This window comes from Halichoerus grypus, chromosome 8 (assembly GCF_964656455.1).
Source record: "Halichoerus grypus chromosome 8, mHalGry1.hap1.1, whole genome shotgun sequence".
NCBI classification, from domain to species: domain Eukaryota; kingdom Metazoa; phylum Chordata; class Mammalia; order Carnivora; family Phocidae; genus Halichoerus; species Halichoerus grypus.
In genome coordinates, this window is record NC_135719.1 from 46,183,235 (window position 1) to 46,192,941 (window position 9,707).

Genomic DNA, 9,707 nt, shown 5'->3' on the forward strand with positions numbered 1-9,707 from the left:
CAAGAGGTGCCTGGCTGGCTCAGTCAGTAGCATGCGTGTATGACTCTTGGTCTTGCAGTCATGAGTTCAAGCCCCAGATTGGATGTAGAGATTACTAAAAAAATAAATAAATAAACTTAAAAAAATATGCTCTGTATGTACAAGGTCCTAAAGAAAAATATTAATATAATGATGTAAAATAGAAGATACAAAAATCCTTGAGAAGAGAACTACATAGAATTTTTAGAGGCAAAAATACAATATGTGAAATGAAAAAGTCACTTAACCTTAACACTGGTTAAGAGTAGATTAGAAGAAACTTAAAGCATCAGTGAATTTAAAGACATAGCAATAGAAACTGTCTAAACTCAAGCACAGAAAATTTTTTAAAAGCTGAACAATAAATAGACAGCATAAACAATATAATGCATATGTTGCTAAAGTCCCAGAGGAGAGAAAAAGGACAGAAAAATATTTAAAGTACTATTGGCAACACTTTTCCATATTTGATGAAAAATGTAAACTCATAGACCAAAGAACCTCAGTAAATCCCAAGCAGAACAAAAATAAAAGACAAAGGCACATCATGATCAAATTGTTGAAAACCAATAATGAAACTATTAAAAGTGTCTAAAGGAAAAAGGCACTCTATGTCAGAGGATGAAAGATAACAGTACCACAGACTTTTTGTCACAAGCTGTGCAAACCAGAAAACAAGAAAAGACACCTTTGAGGTGCTGAAAGGAAAAAAGGACACTCTGTCAATATAGAATTCTATAGTCAGAGAAAATATTCTTTAAAAATGAAAACAAACTTTTCCTGGTAACAAAAGCTGATAGATTTCATTACTGGCAGAACCACACAACAAGATTAAAGGAAATTCTTCAGGAAGAAAAAAATGATATCAGCTGTAAACTTGGATCTACTCAAAGAAGCAAAGAGTGTCAAAAATAGTATAAATATGTTAGTAAATGGTTTTAGTTCTCATTTTTTAAGTTCTTTAAAAGATAATTGAATAAATGTATGATGATAATACTATGAAGGATAGGAGGCAGAAATGAATGTATAGTGTTGTAAAGGTCAAAAACTGCACATGAAAGGATATAATTTTACTTAAAGGGGAACTGTAATGAGCTAAAGATATCTATTGTAAGCTGTGGAGAAACCACTAAAAAAAAATAAAGAAGTGTACCTAATTAGTCAATAGTGGAGATTGAATGGAATGAAAAGGAAACTTAATTAACCCAAAGGAAGGCAGGGAAAGAAGGAAAAAGGAGCAAAGAACAGATGGGACAAATCGGAAACAAGAAACAAGTTGGAAAATTCATACCAAAAATTACATTAAATATAAATGGTCTAAACACCCCAATTTAAAAATCAGATTCTATCAGATAGACTAAAAAGGCAGATCCAACTATATGCTGTCTACAAGGAACCCACTTTAAACATAAAGGCACAGATAGTTTGCAAGTAAAAGGATGGAATCAGATACACCATGAAAAGAATAATGATAAGAAGACATGTGTGACTGTATTATTATCAGAAAAAGTAGCTGGGTGACTTTGGACATCCGTTCATCGTTAGTGTAGGACTACTTAGTGCTGGGCCTGGCAGATTTGATATTTTCTCCTTCTGGACGGGAGGCCTCTGCCACAGCGATGTTACACCAGATCCTGGGTCAGGCCAAGAAGCATCCGAGTCTGATCTGCATCTTCCTGTGTTATTGAAGCAGCCCTGTATGTCTTGTGCCTGGCATTGTTCAATCCCGATGTCAGTTGGGCCAGGAAGAATAACCTAGAACCCTGGAACAAACTGGGTCCCAATGATCAATACAAGTTCTGCTCAGTGAGTGTAGATTACAGCAAACTGAAGAAAATCCAGACTTCTAAGTGAAATGTTTCACTATAACACTGCTTAGAATGAAGGTCTCCCAGAAGACATCTGCACAGTTTTCCACTTATGCAGGAAATATTTCCCCTCTAAATGCATGAAATCATGATGGTGTATTGTGTTGGGGTTTATTTTACACTGATTAATAAATATCTGAAACTTAAAAAAGAAAAGAAAAAGTGGTATTGGGCAAAGAAATACAATCAGAGATAAAAATGAATATTTAATTATAATAAAACACAATTCATCAAGAGACACAAAATCCTAAATGTGTATACTTTTACTAAGATAATTTCAAAGTGCGTGAAGCAAAATTCATAGAACTGCAAAGATAAATAGATGGATCCACAATTGTTGGAGATTTCAATATGTTTCTCTCAATTACTGATAGAACAAAAATCAAAAAATCAGTAAAGATAAAAAACACCTGAACAACCTTTAAGCCAATTTGACCCTAACTGACATTTATTGAGCATCAATTTAACGATAGTATGCACAATTTTTTAAAGTGCAAATAGAATATGTATCAAGATGCCATAAAAACAAATCTCAGTATATCTGAAGGACTGAAAACAAAGTTTGTTTAATCCCAACAAAATGGAATTAAACCAAAAATCAGTAACAGAAAGATATCTAAAACCCCCAAATATGTAGAAATTAAGCAACACACTTCTTTTTTTTTTTTAAAGATTTATTTATTTATTTATTTTAGAGAGAGAGAGAGAAAGAGTGAGCAAGCTGGGGGAGGAGCAGAGGGAGGGGGTGAGGGAGAGAATCTCAAGCAGACTCCCTGCTGAGCACAGAGCCCTATGTGTGATTCTATCTCACAACCTGAGATCATGACCTGAGTTGAAATCAAGAGTCAGATGCTCAACCGACTGATCCACCAAGGCACCCCAAACAACACACTTCTTGATTCAAAAGCCTTGATTCAAAAAGTATATCACGAGATATTTATGAAGATACCTTAATAGGTGATTATGAAAACTCACCATAAGATTTGTGGGATACTGCTCGATGAAAAATTTTTGTCTTTAAATGTTTATTTTACAAAGGTATTTAATCAACATTTCTAGTTTCATTCTGAAAAAAAAAAAAAAAAAAACTAGGAAAAGAAGAGCAAATGACACCCAAAGTAAATGGAAAGAAATAATAAGGAGCAGAAATAGAAAACGGACAAATAATCGAGAGCTTCAACAAAACCAAAAGCAGTTTTCCAAAAAGACCAATACATTGAAAAACTTGGGGCAAGATTCATCAGAGAATGAGAGAGAGAGAGAGAGACAAATTACTAACATAATGAATGAAAGAGAAGAGCTAACCACAGACTCTAGAGACAATAAATAACAGCATAGTAAGGGAGTGTGATGAACAACTTCATGCCAATAAAATCAACAAATTGGATGAAATGACCAATTGCTTAAAGACACAACTTACTCAAGAAAAAAAAAAACTCACAATAGCCTGATATGTGTTATGAATGTGTCTTGAGCTTTGTGAGCGATATCTCTCATCCTTAGAGCTATTTGTGTTACCTATGATGGCCTGCTTTGACTAATATGACTGGTATCATGTGAAAGAACATGAGGATTTGGCTATTTCCTTTCTAAATTGACAGGCACAAATAGAGCAAAAAGCAGCAAATAGAGTTATGCTTACCAAGACACTAATTATGGAAGCATGCTGATGAAAAATACTGTAACTCCTGACCGGGGAGAGCCGGGGAATAAGATGCCAGTTGGTCACACCATCATCAAGCCACTTGCCTTGAGCAACCCATGTGCTTGGCTGTCCGTGTCTCTCCAAGAGACACTGGAATGTCAGAGATCAAAGGACACCTGATCTTGATTTAGGGAGAGAAAAAGACTGATTCAGGGATTCAGATAGTCTATCCCATTACACCTTTTAAGTTTGCTTTTGCCATTTATCTTTTAAAAGAAATAATTGTTTGAATATATAATGTTTAATTAAGTCACTTGGGGGTTTCTTAGTTCGGCTTCTGCATATAGTTTTTGTTAAAATCTGAGTAATGTTGGAATTGAAACTGAAATTGGAAACTCAAGCACAACACATAATTCATTTAAAAAATTGGATTAATAGTTTAAAAGCTTCCTCCCAAAACAAAACAAAATATTCCAGATCCAGATGGCTTCACTAGTGAATTCCAGCAAACATTTAAGAAAGAGATAATACCAATTTTAAATGACTTCTTTCAGAAAAAGGAAGAGAGAACATGTCCCAACTCTTTATGAGATCATCATATCCTGATACTAGAACTACATAAAGACATTGTTTTAAAAAAAAAATACAGACCAGTATCTCTCATGAACATACAACTCAAAAATCCTTACAAAAGATAAAGAAAATGGAACTTACAAAAATAAATTATTAATCCTTAAATAAATCCAAATAAATCTTTAAAAAGTAGAACTAGTGATATCTTAAGGGATAATACACAAGGCAAAAGTAGAGTTTATCTCAGGAATGCAATCATTAACTGAAATATTTTAACATTAAAATCAATCAGTGTGGGGCTCCTGGGTGGCTCAGTCGTTAAGCGCCTGCCTTCGGCTCAGGTCATGATCCCGGGGTCCTGGGATCGAGCCCCGCGTCGGGCTCCCTGCTCAGCGGGAAGCTTGCTTCTCCCTCTCCCACTCTCCCTGCTTGTGTTCCTGCTCTCACTATCTCTCTCTGTCAAATAAATAAAATCTTAAAAAAAAAATCAATCAATGTAATTCACCACTGTAATAGAATGAAGAATAAAAATTGTATAACCATCTCAATAAATGCAGAGAAAGTATTTGAGAAAATTCAACAGTAATTTGTGATAAAAATTCTCAATAAACTAGGAATAGAAAGGAACTTTCTATTTTGATCAAGAGGATCAGTTAATGATAAAAGTCTGTGTGCTTTCCTTATAATGTGAGAAATAAGACAAATGTCTGCTTTTACCACCTCTATTCAACATTGTCCTAGAGATCCTACCTGGTGCAATAATTCAAGAGACAGAAACAAAGATCACCTGAATTAGAAAGGAAGGAGTTAAACCTCTTCATTCATAGACAGCAGGATTGTGTACATAGAAAATCCTAAGGAATCTTTTTAAGAAAGGCTGCTAGAACTACTGAGTGACTTTAGCAAGGTGAGGGGATGCAAGGCCATTATGCAAAAATCAACTATCTTTCCCTAGCAATGACAACTAGAGAACGCAATTTAACAAAATAACATTTATAGTATTATCAAATAATGGGAAATACTTAGGGATAAATGTAACAAAATATATGCAAGACCTGTATTCTAAAAACTACAAATAATCACTGAGAGAAATCAAAGACAACGCAAATAAGCAGAGAACTATATTCGGTTTGTGGATTGGAATACTGTAAAAATATTAATCCACCCCATATTGACCAATAGATTCAAAGCAACCCCAATGAAATCCCAGCAGGCCCCCCCCCTTCTTTTTAAAAAATTGACAAACTTATTCTAGAATGGATATGGAATATACATGAAATGTATGGAATGTATGCGAAATATACAAAAGACTTAGGCTAGAGGACACAAGTTTGAAAAAAAAAGTTGGAGGACTCAGATTACCTGATTTCAGTGCTTACTCTAAAACCCAAGAGAATTGTGGTGCTGGCACCAAAATAGTCACAGATCAGTGGAACAGAATAAAGAGTGTAAATAACTCAGATACACACTCCATTGATTTTTGGCATATTCCAATCAAGGGAAGGGCAGCCACTAACACATGGCCCTGGAGTAACTAGATGTCCACAAGGGGTGGGGATGATAAATGAACCTCAATCCCTACTGAGCACCACACATAAAAATGAACTCAAAATAGGTAAGAGACCTCAAGGTAAAATTGTAAAACTTACAGGAAATAAACTAGGAGACAATTTTTGCAGCTTTGGCGTAGGCTAAGATTTCTTAGCTAGAAAATAAAAAGCACAAATCACGACAGAAAAAATGGATCCCTCGGTTCGTGTATTAGTCGGCGAGGGCTTCCCCTGCAGGCTGGGGGCGCTGAAGGAACAGAAATGTATTTTCTCAGGGTTCTGGAAGCTGGAAGTCCAAGATCAAGGTGCCAGCAGGTTGGTCGCCTTTTCTTTGTGCACCTGCATCCCTGGTGTCTCTTTCTCTCTTTCTAAGAGACGAGTTCTATCAAAATAGAGCCTCAGTCTCCTGACCTCATTTAACCTCGAATACCATCTTAAAGGCCTTATCTCCAAATATGGGGGTGTGGGGCTTCGCTTGGTGCTTAGGGCTTCCACCTGTGAATTTTAGGGGAAATAGAGTTCGGTTCATAACAGTCTTTATCAAAACTAAACATTTCTGCTCTTTGAAAAACATCTTAAATAAAAAGACAAGCCACAGGCTGGGAGAAAATATTCACTTTCGCTATCATGTATCTGACAAAGGACTTATATCCTGAATATATGAAGAACTATCAGGATGCAACAATAACAGAAAATTCAACTAAAAATGCTCAATGGATTGGGAGAGACATTTTATAAAAGGCGATGTAGAAGTAGCCAATAAGCACGAGAAAGATGCCTGACATCCTTTGTCATCAGGGACGGGAAAATTAAAAACCACCATGAGTTATAACTACACAGCCATCACAGTGGTTAATACAAAAAACCTGACAATTTCAGGAATTGGAAGGATGTGGAGCTTGGGAATAGTGGGGCTGATGTAAATGGTATAGCTTCTTCAGAAAATTTTGGCAGTTTTTATAAAGTTGAGCATGCATTTAGCATATGACCCAGCAATTCTACTTCTAGGCATTTCCCAAGAGATATGAAGACATGAGTCCATGAAAAACTCACCCATAAATGTTTATTAGCCACTTAATAAGAGCCCCAAACTAAAAATAACCAAAATGTCCATAAACTAGTGAGTGGATAAATAAATTGTAGTTCATGCATATTATGGACTATTAATCAGCAATAAAAAGGAATCACATACAACCAGATGGATGGATCTCAACATAATTATGCTGTGTGAAAGAAGTCAGCTATAAAAGAGCACATACTCAGAATTCGGTTCATTTGAAATGCTAGAAACTCTAGAAACGACAGATCTTGGCTATAGTGACAAAAAGCTGATCAGTGGTTGCCTAGGGCTGGTTGTCAATCGCTCTGATGGACTGGGAGAGCACAAGCACACTTTTGGGGGGGTGAGGAAAGGTCTTCGTTTTGATTTTGATGTTGTTTACCTGAATGTATACATTTGTTGAAACTCTTGGTGCTACATACTTTAAATAGGTTCATTTTAGTGTATAGACACATAGACACACATGTGTGCATGTAGGCACATACATATAAATAATTCCTCAATAAAATTGATTAAAACATTTTCAAAAATCCAGCAAACCGAGCTTGACTCTCTGCCCAGCAGCCCTTTCTCAAAACAGTGCTGACAATTTTGACCTCTTTCGTGGATTGCAGTTTCTGCGCTGGGGACAGATGTAAATTAGGCTGAATCTGAGACAGGAGCTTAGAGATGTTCATTGAGTGAGCAAATAACAGAAATGGCATTTCTACTTTTTAACAAATGAAGAATATTTTCCCCAAGCCCTATAAAAGCTTCTGTCAAGAGTTGAGTTAGTCTCCACTTGGTAACTCATAAAGCCTGGTTGAATCCCATGACCCAGACTGAGGGGACACGATCTTTTCCCACATTTGGACAAGCTGACCGGTTATCTGCTTGAAGACATCTGTTATATTTCCTGACTTGTTCGGCAATGTGCCATGGACAGCTCTTCTTTTCTTTTCAAAATGCTTCAGAATTTATGTTGAAACTAAAGGTTGTATTCTCTCCACCCCTGGAATTCTGAATGACTTGTTTCAGAAATGGCTTCAATTTCTATGCCTGTCATTTTAGACCATAACAGGCCCCATTAATGGTTAAATGATGTCAGTTTGCTTTATTCGGGGTGGTTTAGTGGGGGTTTTTGCTGGGTTAAGCTGCCTGCCTGAGAGGGGCAGATTTATCTGATTTAGTTATCCCCAGATGTGCCTAAATATAAGACAGAGAAGAAAAAATACTGAGTAGGAATGTTAGTGAGTTTGTTGTATTTCTCATAAATTCCTGTGGGTTTTTTTTGGCACCAGAAATTAATTTATTATTCTCAGTTCCTTTTAAATAAAAATCTGATGCAATAGTTAGAACCAGTGTCAGGCTGGGAGCCTCCCCTTCTGATCAGCTGCTGCAACACAATATAAATCACTTCAGCAAGCATCCCTAGAGCATCTGTTGCTCAGAGTACAAGGGTGTACTCCGACCCTTGGTGAGCCTGATGGAACATGCAGAAGAAGGTTCTGGCTTCAGGGAGCCCACAATAAAAAAAGAAGCATGAATGGTGGCTGCACTTGGAGCTAAAATAACTAAGATTTAGTTAGAGTTTCTCCACTTACTCAGTAGCCTTCGTTCAAGAATGCTCCTTAACTTCTCTGCTAAATGAATCTTGTGAGCTACGGCATCATGATTTTCAAAATGGGAAATTGTATCCCTATGTACTCGACCGGATTAAGCTGAAGTTCAAAGAGATCATGCTGAGGATGCCAGTTTATAAACTCCACATGCAATAAAGTTGTAAAGTTCATTTATTAGAATATGATTGGGGGGAAAAAAAAAGAATATGATTGGGGAGATAAGCCTAAGGCGACTCAGTGAAAAGCATATGAAAGTATATATGCCTTATTTGAGTATGTCCTCATAGAACAGCAAAAATGGGCTGGGGGGAAATAGTTTTGATTGACTCAAAAATCATTAAAGTGAGATTTTAAAGAATAATAAGGTATAATTCTGCTCTGGGCTATGATGGAGAAGCCTATATCAAATGAAAGTTTTCACTGAGGGACGCCTGGGTGCCTCAGTCAGTTAAGCGTCTGCCTTCGGCTCAGGGAATGATCCCAGGGTCCTGGGATGGAGCCCCGCATCAGGATCCTTGCTCCGCGGGGAGCCTGCTTCTCCCTTTGCTTGCTACTCCCCCTCCTTGTGCTCTCTTTCTCTCTCTCTATCTCTCTCTGACAAATAAATAAATAAATAAATAAATAAATAAATAAAATCTTTAAAAAAAGAGAAAGTTTTCATTGAGATTGACTGAGAAAGCTGGATAAAATATTTATTTAAATTTCTTGGTAGAGTTGTAGGACTCCCAAGGTAGCCACAGTTCAAGGGGCAACGATTTTGGAGAAAAAAAGAAAGCTCCTTGAAAGATAGGGACATCTGGTCCTCACTTTTCCCCTTGGGACATGTGGTGTAGGGTGAGAGGCCAAAGGCCTGGCCAAGGTCACCCACGAGGAGGCAGAGAAGCCAGCAGAGCTTTGGATTATCTCACAGAGCAGAGAAACACAAAGCACCGTTCTGGGCTTCCAAGACAGCCAGGACTCAAGGGGTCAAGATCCAAGAGACAGTGGAGACACAGAAGAGTGATCCTGGCAGTTGGCATTTTTATCCTTGAGATATTTGCCAATTCTTAGCTATGCAGGGTAAGAAGTCAAGCAAAATTTAAATTTAGGATTTGCCAAAGATAAAGGACACAAGAATGACCCTAGGTTCTCAGCTGGGACCACAGGAGGGTTATGGTCTGGGAGGAAAGGCCATCCAGAGGAAGACCAAGTCTTAAAAAGCCTGAAACCAGGCCTCAGGTCTGTTCAGTCCTTGACTGAATTGAGGCAGACAGCCAGCCCCTATTCTCACTGCTTGCCAGAGGCTAGGGTGAATCCCCTACAGAAGGAGATGATGCCATCCAAAGCCTCCACACATTTTCATGTAAGCCCTCTAGCATTCAATCAGAAAAACTAGGTGTACCAAGTTAGGAC

General features: G+C 37.3%; 1 pseudogene; it reads left to right on the forward strand.

The window, feature by feature from the left end:
- Positions 1-1,637: 1,637 nt before the first annotated feature.
- LOC118532472 (cytochrome c oxidase subunit NDUFA4 pseudogene) lies at positions 1,638-1,872 on the forward strand (annotated as a pseudogene).
- The last annotated feature ends 7,835 nt before the right edge of the window (positions 1,873-9,707 follow it).